This window comes from Arvicanthis niloticus, chromosome 25 (assembly GCF_011762505.2).
Source record: "Arvicanthis niloticus isolate mArvNil1 chromosome 25, mArvNil1.pat.X, whole genome shotgun sequence".
NCBI lineage: Eukaryota > Metazoa > Chordata > Mammalia > Rodentia > Muridae > Arvicanthis > Arvicanthis niloticus.
In genome coordinates, this window is record NC_133433.1 from 27,961,858 (window position 1) to 27,971,338 (window position 9,481).

The window sequence follows — 9,481 nt, forward strand, 5'->3', positions numbered from 1 at the left end:
TGTGTGTGTGTGTGTGTGTGTGTGTGTGTGTGTGGTGTGTTCATGTGCTGGAATGAGGCATAGGGCTTTATAGACACTACCCACTGAAGCACATACTCTGCCCTCTTCATCTCTTCATTTAACTGAGTTCATATCCACTAAATTCATATATTCCATGTATTTGCTGTGGCTTTTTTCATGTGCTATGCAATACAAAGTCCAAAGCAGAAGATAAAATGATTTTATAAAGAATGTGAGATTAATCATTCAGCCTGAGTGTAGTCCTAAAATGACATTGAAAGATGATTTAATGGTATTTTCCTTAAGCCAAATGTAGGTTCGAGTTTCTAATACTATATAACATTATGTGAGGCAGATTGCTGAGTTACTAATACTGTGTAACATTATGTGAAGCACATGTAGCTGAGGCAGATTGCCTGCTTCTGTTTACCACATCGGAACCCTCATACCTTCAACCCACTATTTCATGTCAAATAGTATACTACAAATTCTCTCAGCAGGTAGATTAACATCTTAAATACCATAATTCATATTAGTACTTAACTCACTGTTTATCAGTTATCCTATGTGATTTCATTTTTAAAAGAAACATGATGCTTGCCATTTAAAAATATTACATACATTTAAAGACATTTTTCAAACCTAGACTAAACAACACAAAACAGAATTGAGCAAATTTGATTTTTCTCCTAACAGTATAATCCCTAAACCATTAAAAAGTCAGCAAATCTCCCGAAAGCTCCCTGAATTTTTTAATGTTATCAGTCTATTTCAGTTGCTGAAGCTTAAGGCCATTTATGCCTCAAATTTTCAAAAGTTCATGAAACAAAATAGCAATTTCACTCTCCTGAACCCAACACAGAAATAAAAATAATAAATCAGGGAAATGTGTAATTTGATCATCTTATGAAATTAACTTATGTAAGATATGTCATATATAGTACATAGTAAAGAGAAAATGTACTGCTGACAAGCATGGTAGAGCACACCTCTAATGCCAACAAGAGGGCAAGGCTGAAAAACCGAATGGTGAAGACCAGCTTGGGTTACAATAAGTGTGATCTACATCTCAAAACATCACTGCTACTCACCACTCCAGTGACAAAGCCATTGTCAAGGATAACGGAGAGAGATGCCTCATCTCATGGCTTTGGAAAACACATATATTTCCTTTGGTGAAAATCACATTAAAGATACCTGGAAAATATTCTTAATTATTTCACAAGTAGTGCATTCTTTAAAATCTCATTTTCCTTCAATTACATACTGAAATCGAATAGTGTGTTTTATATATTTCAATTCATGTTTATAACTAGTAAAAGGTAAAATATCTCCCATAATATATTATAAAATTCATAATACATGGTATGTACTTTGGTTTACTGAGGTATAATGCATTGGAATAAAATAATATTTAAAATAAACGGCTTCTTAGCCACGATTCACATCATTTCCTAATACATTTCTGAAATTTACTTATGGGATTTTATGTATACGCATATTTTTTTTGTTTTGTATTTTTGTTTTTTTTTTGTTATCAGGCTACACTTATATATTTATTCTAGTGTGTATAACAAGAGTAATTTTTAAAAAGAGACTGTGTAGTTGATAGTGAGTAGGACACACAGGTGTAGTTGAAGTGAAGAGGAGGGAATGTTATAGATATATTTTAATTAAAAACACAATTAAGAAGGAGACATAGAGAAAGCTAGAAAGTTAGCTGTGTGCTGGAATTCCATTTACCCCTTCTCCTAATTGGCTAAGAAATGAGCAAGTAGCTTTACATGCTTGTCATTACATCTTCCACTCCATGATGACCCAATAGTGAACCAAAATAAGACTTGTCCTAACTTGCTTTTTTGCCAGGAATTTGGTTTCAAAAAGGAAAAAAGTGACGAAGGCACAGATCCATCTGACCCTTGTAAGACCCCATCTTACATTGGTTTTTTTCTGATATTTTAAAATATTTATTCATTGCTTAAACTTTATTTTCTTCCTTCTTGAAAATTTTTTTATATTTTATTTACATTTCAGATGCCATCCCCTTTCCCCATTTCCCCTCCCTAGAAAACCCCCATTCCATGCCCCCTTTTCATTTTTGCTTTTATACAATTTTTTAAATGTTAATCAAAGTCTTTATAAGTTTGGTAATTCTCGATCAGATGTGTAACCCAATACCCAACCTAGATATATAAACTATCTTTGACTGGGGGAGACACGTGAACATCTGCCTCCATGCCCCACCTCTTTCTTTCTCTTTCTCTCTTTCATCACCTAGCTTGTCCTCTCCTTAATCTTCTCCTCTCCTTACTCCATCTCTTTCTCTTGGTACTCCTTCCCCCTTAGCTCCTCCTACATATCACCTTTCCTGTTAAAATAAAACTTTTCTCTCAAAATACAATTAAGGCATAATTATTCCTATTTGTACCCATGAGGTACAAGATAGTCCTAATACTCAGTCCATCATTTTGTTGACTAACCAGAACCTCTGTCGTCTCTCCTAACTAAAACACTTAGTTTTGAACCTGGCTTTTTTCTTGGCTTTAGAATGAATGTTAGCTGAAAACCATAAACTCAGATCTTTTCTCTAAAAGTAAATAGCCAGGATTGGCTATGAGACTATAGGTCTTCAACCCCGTCAGAAATCCAGAATGACTGAGTTAACTGAAATTATGGGATGCACTAAGCACAGCTTCTAAAACTTAGCCAATTTATAGAGACTGATGAACACCTGGACAGTCCCTGTACTACAGAACATTGGAGCATCAAATCTTCAGCCTTCTGGCCCAGATTCATCTGACAGACCTTAGTGATGCAGAATTATTAAGGGCTGATTACTCTGTCTAGGCAGATATAATCAGTTGACTACTCTGCAAGTGTGCACTTTTCTGGACAGTAATTTGTCTGTAGATGGAAAGGGGCAATTCTTGCCTAGTGGCTGTCTCCCCACAACTGGAGTAACTCCAAGGATGCTCAATTTCTTCTTAGAATTCAATACAGGAAGCTGTCAGAAACAGACAGGTCTCTAATCAAAAGGAACAATAATATAGAAATGTTTGTAACGTCAATTCTATGGACTTCTGACGTTTTGAAAACCACCTATTCATGTAAGGTAACCTGGACTGTTGTCTGTTAACTCCTCTCAGCTATTTCTAAATGAAAAACAGAAAACACCCTAATAATAAACTCAGAGCTGTGAATTTGCTATAGGCAAAAAAGTCTAGTCTAACCTTCTTGTAATATTTACATGTGAGGTTATTTTCTCATTAAATAGTTGCCAGCCAGAGATAGTTGTATATTTTGGAATCTAACTCTTTACTAGATAAATTAGTTTTCAAATACATCTGTCCTTCTTCAGCTTGTTTCTTTATTGATTATTTCTTCCCCTGTACGAACTTTATAATTGGATATACTACCATTTGTCTGGGGATTTGTTGCTTTTGCTTTGGAAAGGTCACACCCAAAGAAATTGCTGTCCATATAGTTTCTCAGACACATGATAGTTAATTTCATACTATGATAATATTTCTTATTGAATTATAAGTTCAAATCATGATAGCCAGAAAACATTGGTATGACATTTATCTTCTTAAGTTTGTCAAGATGTGTTTCATTGCCAAACCTATTATCTTCTCTGAAGGATGTGCAGCCAAGAAAAATGTGTATCTTCACCTGTAGGGCAGTAGTAGTTCTATTTGGTGTAGAATACGATTTAAATCTGGTGGAGTTTGTTAATTTTCTGTCTGGAATACCAGAACACTGTTGAGACTGGGGTGTATTACCAATGCATTGCAGTCACCTCTTTCTTCAAAACTATCTGCTTTATATATTTGGATCCCTTGATATAAATATATACAATCATGCCTCACTTAATGTTAGCAGTAGTCTGAAAATGTGCTATTAGGTAATGTCATCATTGTACAAAGCTAGTATGGGACCAAGGAGGGGAAGAATCCAAGCCATCAAGGGGTTATAGTACTAAGGGGTAGGGGTGTTGGGAGTATAGCATGCCCGGAGGTTCTCCTGGAGCTCTTTGATCATTTGTTCTACCAGCCCAGATTCATTGCCATAGAAGCAACATTTCTCTCCCAGCAAAACACAAAGCTCCCCATCATATTCAGCAGTCAACAAGTCCAGGGCCCTCCAGTTTTGGAGAGCAACTCCTGCTAGAGAGGTTATCTGGCATTGAAGAGATTCAAGACTGTCTGTAGTAGAGGCCATTGCCTGATCAAGCTTGTCTTGGAAGTCATCGGCCAGAAGTTTTGTTTGCACAAGGGCTGCTCCAGCAGTTCCAGTAGCACCAAGTGAAACAGGAAGGCCTAGTCCAATGGGCAGAGAGATGAAGATCTCTTTATTCTTTCGGCTTCCTCCCATCTGCAAGGCGAGTTCTTCAAGTTTGTAGATATAAACCTGAGAGACAACAATCACAGGGAGGCAGGAGCCCTGAAAATGAGAGTTGATACAGGCACCTGTAATGCCTTTGAACCAGAGGAGGGCAGAAGGGTTAACACATACTGATTTGGTAATGGTGATATCATGGGCACATGTGAGATGGGATTTTGAGGAGGGCTCTACAAGGCAAAGAGGTAGGGATAGGTCAAAGAAAGGAATGTCCTGTGCTTTCCTCATAGGCAGGGGTCCATAGAGATCATAAAGAGAAAAGTTAATGGGAATGGCTATTAATAATGGTTGGGAGAGCGGGGCACAGAAAAAGCATTACCATTACGAGGAATTGGGATGGGTTGTTAAGGGAAGGAGGTCTGCTGTATATTGTATGTACTGTAGCCAGGAAAGTGTAGCTTGTAGTTCCTCCGGAGACTTGTTTTTGTGTTGGATAATATTAGCATGAGTAAAGGCTCATTTGGGGGCAGGGACAAGTTCACAGGAGACATGTAGTTTAGCTATGGGGTAGCTGGCATAGCCATTGAGGTAAAGTTTACCCATGATTCCCATTCACCAACGTTCATTCCATGGATCACTGATGGAAAGCTGAAAATGAGTTTGAAGGTTGGCGAGCATGGTTCCCCCACGAATAGAGGATTCCATCCTGCAGCCACAATATCTGCAACCTCCATATATGGAGACCTCCTGGAGACATTCACCTGAGTTTCAGTAAGGAAAGCAGAAAAAAGGGTTGGAGATAGTAGAGATGGATTCTGGGTGTAGGGGAATCTCAATCCTGGTTCGACATCCTTCAAGTGGGCAGTTCTGGGTTTCTATAACTTTATTGTGTCCTTTGTAGGTTTCCCAAGCATAGAATCTCCAATGGTAGGTGTTGGAAAGGCTAAGGAGAGGCTGGGCGTTAGCAGAGTTAGCATGAAGGATGACAAAAACAGCCAAGCCAAGAGTATAGAGGAGAGGAGGGCTTGTGGAGGGTACATGGCCTGGGCAGCTGTCACCAGGTCATGATGTCCTTCCAAGAGATCCTGATGTTCCTCTGGGCATGGTGTCTCCTTCCCCTTCTCTTCCCCGTCCTTGGCTCTTGATCTGTCACTGAGAGGCAAGCAATCTTCTTGGTTGGTGGAGTGGTGTCAGACATTTCTGGCAGGGACCCAGATAGGCTTAGGCTGGTTCTGTGGAAAAACACAAATGAAACCCCTCCCAGTGGTAAGGAGGGGGTCTGGTCCCTTGCAAATTCCATCCAAAGAATCTTGTCATTGTACTAAGATGGGGGAGCTAATTTTGGAGTGTGCCAATGGAGGGAAATAAAAGGATGTTTGGAGATTTTGTAGATGTTAAATCTGTTTAGGGTAGGCAGGGCCATCATTAATTGTACATTAGGAGGATAAGTAATTGTTTTTGGTTTGAGGAGTTGAACCTTCAGGGTCTGGTGTGTTCTATTATTCCTTGGCCCTGAGGGTTGGGGGGGGGGGAGGAATTCCCATATGATAGGCAATTTCCCAGCATGTGCAGAAGGTTTTAAATTGAGAGCATGTGAAGGTGGGACCATTATCAGTTTTTTTGTGTTGAGGAGTGCCCATGATGGCAAAGGTAGAGAGCCTATGGTGAATTAACATTTTTGAGGTTTCACCTGTCTGTGCTGTAGCCCATACAAAATGTGAGCAAGTATCTACAGTGAGAAAAACATATTTTTGCCTACTGAATTGGAGAATATGGGTGACATCAATGACAATTGGGGGAGCAAACTGACAGCATACACACTGTCTGAAGAGGTTAAGGGGGCTTGTCACTTCTTTTAGAGTTAGGTAAATGGCATATAATTCTTTATATTGGAGGGAGTGTTGGCAAAGTTTTTGGAATCAGAGGATAGGGGGTTCATTCTCAGAAAGGTAGTATATTACTGCTGCAGGTCCCCTCTTCCCCCCCCATCAGTAAATATTGAGGGAGCTCCTGCTATGGACTGTTTGGAGAATAGTTTGGTGTGGTAGCTATTGGAACAGAGGGAAAGCAGAGGCCCATCATTTGTCAAGGTAATGGTTATCAGTTTGTCCTGGGAATCCTATTAAGCTGATAACAAAGTGGGAATGATTTTTGATTAGCCACTGAACATCAGAGAGAAGGGGGTGACAACAATGTCAGATTCTTTGTCTAGGATTTGTAGGGCTCTATCCCTGCCATTTTATAACATGTTGGTGAGTGCATCCACTTCCTTTGGAATTCAGAGTGTACCACCTATTGGGGTATGGAGCCATTCTAGCACCCCCTGAGGTTGGTAAAGGGCTCCTACAAGCGTAGGGGAGTTAAAAATAGAAGATGTACAGGAATTGGTGGGTGATACCTAGAAAGAGCCATATCTTTTAGGGCTGAATTGACAGAATTTAGGGCTTGGACTGTTTCTGGGGACAGTGTTCTTAGGGAGGAAGGACTTTTATCTCTTTCAGGATGTTGAAGGGGGGTTGAAGGGTGCTTGTGGGAAGGTGGAGCCAAGGTCAAAGCCTATTGAGGTTTCCCAAAAAGCTCTGGATGGAGGCAAGAGTTAATTTTTGAGGGAAGGAAACAGTGGGTTTGAGAATGCATGTTGAAGGGACATCTCTGTTCCTAAAAATGCAATGGGAAGAATAAGTTGGATTTTGTTAGGGGCTATTTTGAATCCTAGGGAAGGTATTAGCTGGTCTTTAAGTTGGGAGAAGGAGGTAGAAGCATCCCCCAATAGAAGAATGTCATCCATGTAATGATAGATATTGAGTCCTTTGCCTAAATATGGTTTTAACACAGCAGATACAGCCTCCTGACAAATGGTAGAACTGTTAGCCATTCCCTGGGGAAGAACAGTCCATTCATACCATGAGGCTGGGCCAGAGTAGTTAATGGAGGGCACTGAGAATACAGTGTTCAAAGTCCCAAGGGTGGAGATGAATGGAAAAAAGCAGTCTTTTGTGTCTATTGCTAATAGGGGAACATTGGCAGGAATGGCTGAGATGTGGGGTAACCCTCTTTGTGGGAAGCTCCAGATTCACATGGTTTTGTTAACTGCCCTTAAACCTTGCAATAGTCTTTCCCCACCCCAAGCTCTTTTTTATAGCAAACACAGGGGTGTTCCATGGACTGCAGGAGGGATGGATATGTTATAGAGACAACTGCTCCTGTACAAGTTCTCTGAGGGCTCTAAGTTTCTCCCTTGATAGAAGCCACTGTGGGACCCAGATGGCTTCTTCAGAGAGCCAGTCAAGGCAGGGAGTACTAAATCTGACAATGGCCTCTAGAATTGGGGGTGATTTGGAGGTTTTTTTTGGGGGGTCTCCTTGGTTACTATTTTTTCATAAGTAATATCCTCTAAATGTGGTCTCTTTCTGATTGTGTGGTAAGAACCACATCTAAGGTTTTTAAGATATCTCTTCCTAAAAGATTGGTGGCAACTTGGGCCACTAGGGGGGTGTATGAGACCCGTAGCCCCATCCGGGTTTTCCCACCTATGTCTTTTGGTGATGAATGTGTGAGAGGTACCCACTATGCATAGGAGTTGAAGCCCAGGGGTCAGCTGCCAGTCCTGTGGGACCTTTTGCTGTCTTAAAATTGTCCTATCTGCTCCAGTATCAATAAGACAGTTGAATGGTTTACAATCTATTTTAATGTTTAACTTTGGGTGGGAGCCTTCTGAGATGCTGGACACCCATAAAGCTTCTATGGGAGTAGTTGTCCCTCTTACTGTCAGGACTGAGAGTTGCCCCATTTGAAGTTTCAAAGCCCTAGTGGCTTACCATCTTTAACATATCTAGCAGTACAGTGCCTCCTCCAGTGGAGACCTTTTCTGCAGTGTGGACAGATTGGCTTAGGGAGATTAGAATTGGTTATAGGAGAGCTTTGTGGGCACCCCTACCAACCACCACATATACCCTTGAAACTTCTTTGTTACAATGTCTCTCTTTGTGAAATGTAAAGATGTTTTTCTTTATTTAGCAGCTAATATCCATGAATAAGTGTGTATTTATCATGTTTTTCTTTCTAGGTATAGGCTACTGCACTAAGAATGATGAGTTTTTTTATTCCATCCATTTTCCTACAAATATAATGATGTCATTTTTGACTGCTATGTAATACTCCATTGTGCATATGTCTCACATTTTCTGTATCCAGTCTGGTTGAGAAACCTAAAATTCTAGGTTCTAACTGTTATAATTCAAATCACCATCGAGTAAGTGTCCTTGTGGTAGGATCAATCATCTTTTGAGTATGTGAACAAACTGGTGGAGCTGGGTCTTTATATAATATATTGCAAGATATCTGAGGAAGCAACACATAATCTTTCATATCTGAAATGTATTTGTTCCATACTTTGAAAGTACTTATCTCTAAAGTTCTGCTATTTGAAACAGTCTTAAAAATTATTTCTAAAATTTCTCTGGTCTCAAAAAAAGTCTTTTAAGACTATGATAAAAAGTATGTCAATAGTTGTAAGTTTAGTAGTATGGTGAAAAATCTGCAACAAAATTTAAACCTAAAAGTTATGATATTTTATAGTTAAATATTGCAAAACTCTTCTTTTTTGGTCAATGTCCACCATTTACCAGACAGGCTTTTGAGAATCAACACTGAATGGAAACAACCTCCACTACTGGGACTTCTCCTTTTCTGCTCTTGTCTGGGGAATTCAAAACACCAATACAGGCCTCTATATAAGAAATGTCACACTGCCTTAGTTAGATTTTAGGATTAACTTCCTTTCTCCTGATAAAATCCCATTCATCTCACTCCTGAGATTCCTGAAATGCCTTCCCATGCTAATGTTGAATTTTTGTTAAACTAAAACTTGAGCTTTGCACAGCCAGATGTTTCTAGTGAGTCCCCAATTTTGTCTAATCTTTGAATCACCACAATTAAGTTGGTCTGAGTCCATGGTTCAACCATTCTCCAAATGCTCACAGGGCTTCTGAACATCTAGTTTACTTTCTCTGCTCCCATTGTCCCCAACAACCAGTATCAGTTCATAATCCCTGAGGATAGGGAGAGTCGCAGTAAAAAAAAAATCTATACAGAGACTATCTTAATTTGCTACACATTTATACCTGATTCATTTCTTATT